Source organism: Cherax quadricarinatus, unplaced genomic scaffold (genome assembly GCF_038502225.1).
Source record: "Cherax quadricarinatus isolate ZL_2023a unplaced genomic scaffold, ASM3850222v1 Contig1816, whole genome shotgun sequence".
NCBI classification, from domain to species: domain Eukaryota; kingdom Metazoa; phylum Arthropoda; class Malacostraca; order Decapoda; family Parastacidae; genus Cherax; species Cherax quadricarinatus.
The window spans coordinates 28,937-40,087 of NW_027196842.1; the positions used below are offsets into that span (position 1 = coordinate 28,937).

Sequence of the window (11,151 nt, forward strand, 5' to 3'; positions counted from 1 at the left end):
ACTCCACTGTGGAGAAGGAATGTTATGCATTGGTATGGGGTGTAAGTGGGTTCAACTACTACTTATATGGAAAACCCTTTGTGCTTGAAACAGATCGCAAGCCACTGATGTACCTGGAAAACTTCAAAGGTTCAAGTAGCCGACTCTTAAGATGGGCTATCCAGTCTTATAAGCTTAAAGTTGTTCATATATATATATATATATATATATATGACTCGGAAAACCACTTGTTATATATATATATATATATATATATATATATATATATATATATATATATATATATATATATATATATATATATATATATATATATATATGACTCGGAAAACCACTTCTCAGATTGGCTGAACCGAGGGTGTACATAGTACTTTTCCCTCTGTAACTTAACATACTGCTTCCGACTATAAGTTTAGGAAAGGGGATATTTTGAGGAAAAAAAACTTAAAAAAGTGGGAGGTATGGTTGTTCAGACACCCAGGAACCACTAGCGTGTTACCGCCCACTCTTCCATCTAGTGGGCAGAGGCTAAACTTCAGTTCCTAGCGTCTGAGTTGCTTTAATTTCTATTCCTGGTAGTATTAACCTTACCTGGTGTGGGTTGAAGTTTGAAGAATAACTTCACCTCCACTCTTCTCATGATCAGGTACGGTGATCTACAAGGAGTATTTCTGTTCATTGATACTAATTTACCTGGTTACAAGTCATGACATTGAAGTAGAATACCAGCCTTTGTCTTTCTTCAATGTCATACTTATTTAACACTTATATAACCAGTGTTTTCTTTATTATCAGCTCTGCTGCTGACCTGGTCAACCAGGGTAGACGCTAGTTAATTGGAGCAAGATCCCTGTCTACAGGACGTAGTGGGACATTACGACTCCTCACCTCTAAAATCTGAATTGTGGTGATACAACCAAGTAGTGACAGGATTTTCAGAACATGGGACGAACACCGCCACCCAGGATAACCAACACCATTTCTTCTAAAACATCATCAGAAGACCATCCTGGGCATAAGATTCTCATGTCCCAACATCCTACTGGAACCACAGCGGCCAATATTTATTTTATTTATTTTTAATTAAAATCCTTAGAAAAATATAATTATTATCCATCAAGTTATTCATTTGTTATTTTTCCTTTCTTTTGTTCAATAGGAAGGCGTTCCCCTGACACTGGTAGCACAGAAGACCAGTACAGACACACAGAAGAATGAGTACAGTAACAGAGAAGACCAGTACAGTAACAGAGAAGACCAGTACAGTAACACAGAAGAATGAGTACAGTAACAGAGACGACCAGTACAGAAAATTAAAACAAAAGAACGGTAGAGTGCAGTACAGAAATGCAGTACAGTAGCAAAGAAAAAATGTACAGCAACAGAGATGAACAATAAGGTTTAACGGGGATACCTTTCTGGGATCACGGGGATCACGGGGATACCTTTCTGGGATCACGGGGATACCTTTCTGGGATCACGCATGATTATAATTACATCAGCCTTACATTCACTGCCTCTGCTGCTGCCTCTATATTAAACTGAAGAAGCCTACTGTGTAGGCGAAACGTTTTTGATTGAAGACACCTAACTGTTGGGTCTCACTCCAGCAACACCCACGGTATTGTCCCGGCCCGGGTCTTTTCCAGATGACCTACGTTATGTTAGAGTACCAGACATGTGTACCCAGGAGACCTGTCATCTTCACATCGCTCAACGACTCTCAAACATATATTACTGCCATTTCTAGTTGTTGCAATGTTATCTCTGTTGTGTTAATCAAAAATAAGAACAATATTTTTATTAATGTTATTTTTATTAATGTTAACTCCGGTGAATGAACAAAATAAGAACACTACCGTGGCTCCTATGAGAGTGGCTGGATTGGAAATAATACCACCCTGGTAGACGCTTTTGAATCCAAATTAGCAAATCTTGAATTATAATAACATTAATAATTTGCGACCACTGTCAGCCTCAGAGTTATCTCTGAGTTACCAGACCTTGCCACGTGGAGGCCAGTGGTTCGTCTTTAAGGTCCGCCCCCCCCCCTCGCCTTCCCCAGGTTCATGTGTCCAGGAATCCATCCGTGGGCCCCCGGATGTCTACCCTTCCTCACTTCCCTAAGGTCAGCCTCGCCTCTCTCTCTCTGCCTTCCAGCCTCAGCCTTCCCTAGGGTTATGTATCCAGGAATTCATCCGTCCGCCGCCGGATGTTTCCCCTTTCTCACTTTCCCAAGGTCAGCCTCACCAACCTGTATTCATGCCTACCCCAGGTTCATGTATCCAGGAAACCATCCGTCTACCGCCAGATGTCTTCCCTTCCCCACTTCCCCAAGGTCAGCCTCAACTGCATGTATTCATGCTTTCCCCAAGGTTCATGTATCCAGGAATCCATCCGCTCGCTCCCAGATGTCTCCCCTTCCCCACTTACCCAAGGTTAGCCTCAACAACAACCTTCCCCAAGTTTATGTATCCAGGAATCCATCCGCTCGCTCCCGGATGTCTTCCCTTCCCCACTTACCTAAGGTCAGCGAGTTAGGTCAGTGCCTTCCCCAGATCAGTGTCTCCAGGAGTCCACTTGGTGTCACCTCAGGTGGAATCCCTTCCCCACTTCCCCAAAGTCAGCGGTATTCTTGCTTTACCCAGGTTCATGTATCCAGGAATCGATCCGTCTACCGCCGGATGTCTTCCCTTCCCCACTTCCCCAAGGTCAGCCTCAACTGCACGTATTCATGCTTTCCCCAGGTTCATGTATCCAGGAATCCATCCGCTCGCTCCCAGATGTCTCCCCTTCCCCACTTACCCAAGGTTAGCCTCAACAACAACCTTCCCCAAGTTTATGTATCCAGGAATCCATCCGCTCGCTCCCGGATGTCTTCCCTTCCCCACTTACCTAAGGTCAGCGAGTTAGGTCAGTGCCTTCCCCGGATCAGTGTCTCCAGGAGTCCACTTGGTGTCACCTCAGGTGGAAATCCCTTCTCCACTTCCCCAAAGTCAGCGGTATTCTTGCTTTACCCAGGTTCATGTATCCAGGAATCGATCCGTCTACCGCCGGATGTCTTCCCTTCACCACTTACCCAAGGTCAGCCTCAACTGCTGGTATTCATGCCTTTCCCAGGTTTATGTATCCAGGAATCCATCCGTTCGCTCCCGGATGTCTCCCCTTCCCCACTTACCTAAGGTCAGCCTCAACTACAACCTTCCCCAAGCTCATGTATCCAGGAATCCATCCGTTCGCTCCCGGATGTTTCCCCTTCCCCACTTACCTAAGGTCGGCGGTGCCTTCCCCGGATCAGTGTCTCCAGGAATCCACTTGTGTCACTGAGTGGACTCCCTTCCCCACTTCCCCAGAGTCAGCGGTTGCCACCCTCAGTGACCTTGCTGAATGGAAACTTGGTCTTGTCTAGCTGGTCTACGGTAGTGACTGTCCAGGTAGGTGGAATTACTGGAGGGGACACACAGTAAACTGCGTCCAGTAATTACATCCACCAAGACAGCCTGGAACCGTAGACCAGCTGGACGAGACGAAGCTCGTACACAGCTCGGCCACCTCGGGGGCTAATTAATTACAATTTTGGAATTCCTCTTATGTTACACTATGAATTTATACTGAGAACAAGTTTTTTTTAACTTATTTAGCAGTTTAAATGTGTTTGTGAGCGACATTCTATGTGAAATATGTAAATATATAAAGATGAACACGTTTGAGACACTAGTGGAGGACTGTGTGTCGTGTGTAACATGTTATTTTGTATAAATGAATGTAATATCTACGTGTTATTGTATATTGGTGTCATATGTACCTGTTCTTGTGTGTTCACGAATGTCATGTGTACATGTTATTATGTATGAAAAAGTATCAAATTCAAATCTCTAAATTTCCTCTATGAAAACTATAACAAATTTATAATAATAGCTATTTCTGGTGTTTCGTAAATGAATTTGAAGGTCGGATATATACATACATGCGCGCACACATGTATATGTGTGTGTGTGTATATACAGAGTTTTACATAATGTGTTAATAAAGCTGTGTTTAGAGTGACACCTGGTCTACATGATGGCTTACTCTGTATATACTGTCTTCTGAGCAAAGTACAATGACATCACACGTCTTTAAGACCACAGGTGACATCACACGTCTTTAAGACCACAGGTGACATCACACGTCTTTAAGACCACAGGTGACATCACACGTCTTTAAGACCACAGGTGACATCACACGTCTTTAAGACCACAGGTGACATCACACGTCTTTAGGTGACACGTCTTTAAGACCACAGGTGACAACAGGTGACATCACACGTCTTTAAGACCACAGTGACATCACACGTCTTTAAGACCACAGGTGACATCACACAACATTATCTAACACCAAGTTTTTTGTGTAAATCTTTACCGTCTTTCTTGCATATTATAACTTAATTCAACACTATTGCTCTCAAAACATTTGCTAAGATTAAATACATTTTTAACTCTAGTATATTTTTATCAAACCTATAAATCCACCTAAGTGTTGCTTCCCTTTATATAAGTGTTTTTCACTTGGGTATTTCATTGTTTACACATGATGCATATATTAATTTCCCTTTCAGAATTCACACTCTTCTTTGGTACGAATATTTTGTCTTTTCCATCATTTCATCCATCATATTTCTGACACACTTTATGGTCAACAGTCTTATTCCATTATAATTATTACATTCTTTAAAGTTTTCCCTTTTCTTTTATAAACATTATGAACAAAATCATTAAGTATTCCAGGACTTTATTACAACTGCCTCACAAACTTCAATCTTAATACATTCTAAATTTACCAGTTTTATTCTTCTTATTGACTCATTTCTTTTATTCTGACTGACTAACTGTTGACAGCAGAGTCAGCCAGGCTGACAGCAGAGTCAGCCAGGCTGACAGCAGAGTCAGCCAGGCTGACAGCAGAGCTCAGCTCAGCCAGGCTGACAGCAGAGTGACAGCTAGGCTGACAGCTGTACCACGGAACTGTGCTCTTCTTTATTGTGAATTATTATGTAGTTCATATAAGTTTTCTTCTGATGTTTACTTTTCACTTTCATCTACACATACACATCACTACAAACACACTACTACGTACACATATATATACATGTGTACACGTTCTCATAAGCATATCTACACTCTCTCACGCCACTGTTTAAATTAATGAGTTCTATATGAATAGTGTAAGAAAATTAAGAAAATTCTTGATCATGTTATTTAAATTTTCTTAAGAAACTGGAATGAGGGTTACAATATTTTGATGAAATATTTTGGAAAAGGATATAAATATGTGAAGAAGTGATTAACTTCAGAGACTTGGAGTTAAAACAGAGATATTCTTATAAATTATCTTAATAAACATTTAGTTTAATTAGAATTAATTATTAAATAATTCTCTCAGTTTTCTCATACTCTCTTCTCTCACCTCTTCAATAATGACATAAGAAACATTCACCACAACAGATGGATAAAAAAAAAAACTCGGTGATGAAAAAAAAACTATCTCTGGATGATCGATCTACTGAAATAAAAATGGCTATCAACCTGGATGATACGATCTACTGAGTAATAAGAAACCTGGTGTGGCTGCCACAACCTGGCCAGTACGACTGTGTGTTAATGTCTCCCAGACTGTTGTTATGTACTGTGATGTATCAATGTTAACATATATTACACACTGAATGTTGTGGTGCACTATGTTGCAGAGATATATGACACACTGAATGTTGTGGTGCACTATGTTGCAGAGATATATGACACACTGAATGTTGTGGTGCACTATGTTGCAGAGATATATGACACACTGAATGTTGCAGAGATATATGACACACTGAATGTTGTGGTGTACTATGTTGCAGAGACATATGACACACTGAATGTTGTGGTGTACTATGTTGATATATGACACACATGTTGTGGTGTACTGAATGTTGTGGTGCACTATGTTGCAGAGTTTATGGCATATAGCTGGAAAGTAATGAAAAAGACAAAACTGTAGAAGGGAACTATTGAATGAAGGAGTTTGTTTCACAGGTGAAAGTTCCTCTCTGCTGTTATGTGTTTTTTCACCACCATCGTTGTGTTGTGATGTGTATAAAGTCTGTCTGATACACCAGAGTTAATAATACTCTATGTAACCTGTCTGGTAAATACCTGATAGAAAACTTATTGACAGGATTCTTTTCTTAGGATTCTGTTGGTAGGAATCAAGTTTATAAGACTGGACGCTATTATGAGATTACTACTGGAAGGACTGTTACCAGAAGACTTTTAGTAGAAGACCTCCGGTAGGTTTCTGTTGGAAATAGTTTTGGCAACACTCTATTGGTAAAAGACTTTAGGTAGCGATTCGTTTGTAACGTATAAGATGAATAAAACGAGACTCACGAAATCGTAATGGCACGATTGCAAACAAACCGAACCACGGGCGGGATTTGAACCCGCGGTCAGAGAGTCTCAAATCCCGCCCGTGGTATGGTTTGGTTAAGATGAATCAAGTCAGATGGTTTTACAGTGACATATAAAACAGTGTATTAACACACAAAACATGAAAGTAACTCATAAGTATCATAACAATAAAAAAGTATAGTGACACAAATCATTAGAGAAACACATAAAAAAGTAAATTGAGACATAAAACAGTGTAGTGACAAATAAATAAGTACAATAACACATAAAAAAGCTTAATAACAAACAAACCATCATAATTACACACAAAAATATATGTAATATAAAACAGTACAATAACACAGAAGACCAGAACAGTACAGTAACACAGAAGACCAGTACAGTACAATAACACAGAAGACCAGTACAGTACAATAACACAGAAGACCAGTACAGTACAATAACACAGAAGACCAGTACAGTACAATAACACAGAAGACCAGTACAGTACAATAACACAGAAGACCAGTACAGTACAATAACACAGAAGACCAGTACAGTACAATAACACAGAAGACCAGTACAGTACAATAACACAGAAGACCAGTACAGTACAATAACACAGAAGACCAGTACAGTACAATAACACAGAAGACCAGTACAGTACAATAACACAGAAGACCAGTACAGTACAATAACACAGAAGACCAGTACAGTACAATAACACAGAAGACCAGTACAGTACAATAACACAGAAGACCAGTACAGTACAATAACACAGAAGACCAGTACAGTACAATAACACACAAGACCAGTGCAGTACAATAACACAGAATACCAGAACAGTATACGACCAGTACGGTACAGTACGCAGAAGACCAGCACAGTACACTAACACAGAAGATCAGTAAAGTACAATAACACAGAAGACCAGTACAGTATAATACACACAGTACCAGTGCAGTACAGTACAGTAACGAAGAGGACCAGTACGGTACAGTAACACAGAAGACCAGTACAGTACAATAACACAGAAAACCAGTACAGTACAATAACACAAAAGACCAGTACAGTACAATAACACAGAAGACCAGTACAGTACAATAACACAGAAGACCAGTACAGTACAATAACACAGAAGACCAGTACAGTACAGTAACACAGAAGACCAGTACAGTACAATAACACAGAAGACCAGTACAGTACAATACACAGAAGACCAGTACAGTACAATAACACAGGATCAGTACTTTACAGTAACACATAAAACAACGCAGTACACTAACACAGAAGACCAACACAGTACAATAACACACAAGACCAGTACAGTGCAATAACACAATAAGTACAGAACAGTACAGTAACACAGAAGACCAGTACAGTACAATAACACAGAAGACCAGTACAGTACAATAACACAGAAGACCAGTACAGTACAATAACACAGAAGACCAGTACAGTACAATAACACAGAAGACCAGTACAGTACAATAACACAGAAGACCAGTACAGTACAATAACACAGAAGACCAGTACAGTACAATAACACAGAAGACCAGTACAGTACAATAACACAGAAGACCAGTACAGTACAATAACACAGAAGACCAGTACAGTACAATAACACAGAAGACCAGTACAGTACAATAACACAGAAGACCAGTACAGTACAATAACACAGAAGACCAGTACAGTACAATAACACAGAAGACCAGTACAGTACAATAACACAGAAGACCAGTACAGTACAATAACACAGAAGACCAGTACAGTACAATAACACAGAAGACCAGTACAGTACAATAACACAGAAGACCAGTACAGTACAATAACACAGAAGACCAGTACAGTACAATAACACAGAAGACCAGTACAGTACAATAACACAGAAGACCAGTACAGTACAATAACACAGAAGACCAGTACAGTACAATAACACAGAAGACCAGTACAGTACAATAACACAGAAGACCAGTACAGTACAATAACACAGAAGACCAGTACAGTACAATAACACAGAAGACCAGTACAGTACAATAACACAGAAGACCAGTACAGTACAATAACACAGAAGACCAGTACAGTACAATAACACAGAAGACCAGTACAGTACAATAACACAGAAGACCAGTACAGTACAATAACACAGAAGACCAGTACAGTACAATAACACAGAAGACCAGTACAGTACAATAACACAGAAGACCAGTACAGTACAATAACACAGAAGACCAGTACAGTACAATAACACAGAAGACCAGTACAGTACAATAACACAGAAGACCAGTACAGTACAATAACACAGAAGACCAGTACAGTACAATAACACAGAAGACCAGTACAGTACAATAACACAGAAGACCAGTACAGTACAATAACACAGAAGACCAGTACAGTACAATAACACAGAAGACCAGTACAGTACAATAACACAGAAGACCAGTACAGTACAATAACACAGAAGACCAGTACAGTACAATAACACAGAAGACCAGTACAGTACAATAACACAGAAGACCAGTACAGTACAATAACACAGAAGACCAGTACAGTACAATAACACAGAAGACCAGTACAGTACAATAACACAGAAGACCAGTACAGTACAATAACACAGAAGACCAGTACAGTACAATAACACAGAAGACCAGTACAGTACAATAACACAGAAGACCAGTACAGTACAATAACACAGAAGACCAGTACAGTACAATAACACAGAAGACCAGTACAGTACAATAACACAGAAGACCAGTACAGTACAATAACACAGAAGACCAGTACAGTACAATAACACAGAAGACCAGTACAGTACAATAACACAGAAGACCAGTACAGTACAATAACACAGAAGACAGTACATAACAATAACACAGAAGACCAGTACAGTACAATAACACAGAAGACCAGTACAGTACAATAACACAGAAGACCAGTACAGTACAATAACACAGAAGACCAGTACAGTACAATAACACAGAAGACCAGTACAGTACAATAACACAGAAGACCAGTACAGTACAATAACACAGAAGACCAGTACAGTACAATAACACAGAAGACCAGTACAGTACAATAACACAGAAGACCAGTACAGTACAATAACACAGAAGACCAGTACAGTACAATAACACAGAAGACCAGTACAGTACAATAACACAGAAGACCAGTACAGTACAATAACACAGAAGACCAGTACAGTACAATAACACAGAAGACCAGTACAGTACAATAACACAGAAGACCAGTACAGTACAATAACACAGAAGACCAGTACAGTACAATAACACAGAAGACCAGTACAGTACAATAACACAGAAGACCAGTACAGTACAATAACACAGAAGACCAGTACAGTACAATAACACAGAAGACCAGTACAGTACAATAACACAGAAGACCAGTACAGTACAATAACACAGAAGACCAGTACAGTACAATAACACAGAAGACCAGTACAGTACAATAACACAGAAGACCAGTACAGTACAATAACACAGAAGACCAGTACAGTACAATAACACAGAAGACCAGTACAGTACAATAACACAGAAGACCAGTACAGTACAATAACACAGAAGACCAGTACAGTACAATAACACAGAAGACCAGTACAGTACAATAACACAGAAGACCAGTACAGTACAATAACACAGAAGACCAGTACAGTACAATAACACAGAAGACCAGTACAGTACAATAACACAGAAGACCAGTACAGTACAATAACACAGAAGACCAGTACAGTACAATAACACAGAAGACCAGTACAGTACAATAACACAGAAGACCAGTACAGTACAATAACACAGAAGACCAGTACAGTACAATAACACAGAAGACCAGTACAGTACAATAACACAGAAGACCAGTACAGTACAATAACACAGAAGACCAGTACAGTACAATAACACAGAAGACCAGTACAGTACAATAACACAGAAGACCAGTACAGTACAATAACACAGAAGACCAGTACAGTACAATAACACAGAAGACCAGTACAGTACAATAACACAGAAGACCAGTACAGTACAATAACACAGAAGACCAGTACAGTACAATAACACAGAAGACCAGTACAGTACAATAACACAGAAGACCAGTACAGTACAATAACACAGAAGACCAGTACAGTACAATAACACAGAAGACCAGTACAGTACAATAACACAGAAGACCAGTACAGTACAATAACACAGAAGACCAGTACAGTACAATAACACAGAAGACCAGTACAGTACAATAACACAGAAGACCAGTACAGTACAATAACACAGAAGACCAGTACAGTACAATAACACAGAAGACCAGTACAGTACAATAACACAGAAGACCAGTACAGTACAATAACACAGAAGACCAGTACAGTACAATAACACAGAAGACCAGTACAGTACAATAACACAGAAGACCAGTACAGTACAATAACACAGAAGACCAGTACAGTACAATAACACAGAAGACCAGTACAGTACAATAACACAGAAGACCAGTACAGTACAATAACACAGAAGACCAGTACAGTACAATAACACAGAAGACCAGTACAGTACAATAACACAGAAGACCAGTACAGTACAATAACACAGAAGACCAGTACAGTACAATAACACAGAAGACCAGTACAGTACAATAACACAGAAGACCAGTACAGTACAATAACACAGAAGACCAGTACAGTACAATAACACAGAAGACCAGTACAGTACAATAACACAGAAGACCAGTACAGTACAATAAC

At 39.6% G+C, this 11,151-nt stretch overlaps 1 long non-coding RNA gene across 1 annotated transcript; it reads left to right on the forward strand.

Annotated features, from left to right (window-relative positions):
* Window positions 1-334: 334 nt before the first annotated feature.
* On the forward strand, window positions 335-1,124 carry LOC138851722 (uncharacterized). The gene is made up of 2 exons (XR_011391372.1): window positions 335-646; window positions 796-1,124. It is a non-coding gene; the product is annotated as an uncharacterized lncRNA (long non-coding RNA).
* The last annotated feature ends 10,027 nt before the right edge of the window (window positions 1,125-11,151 follow it).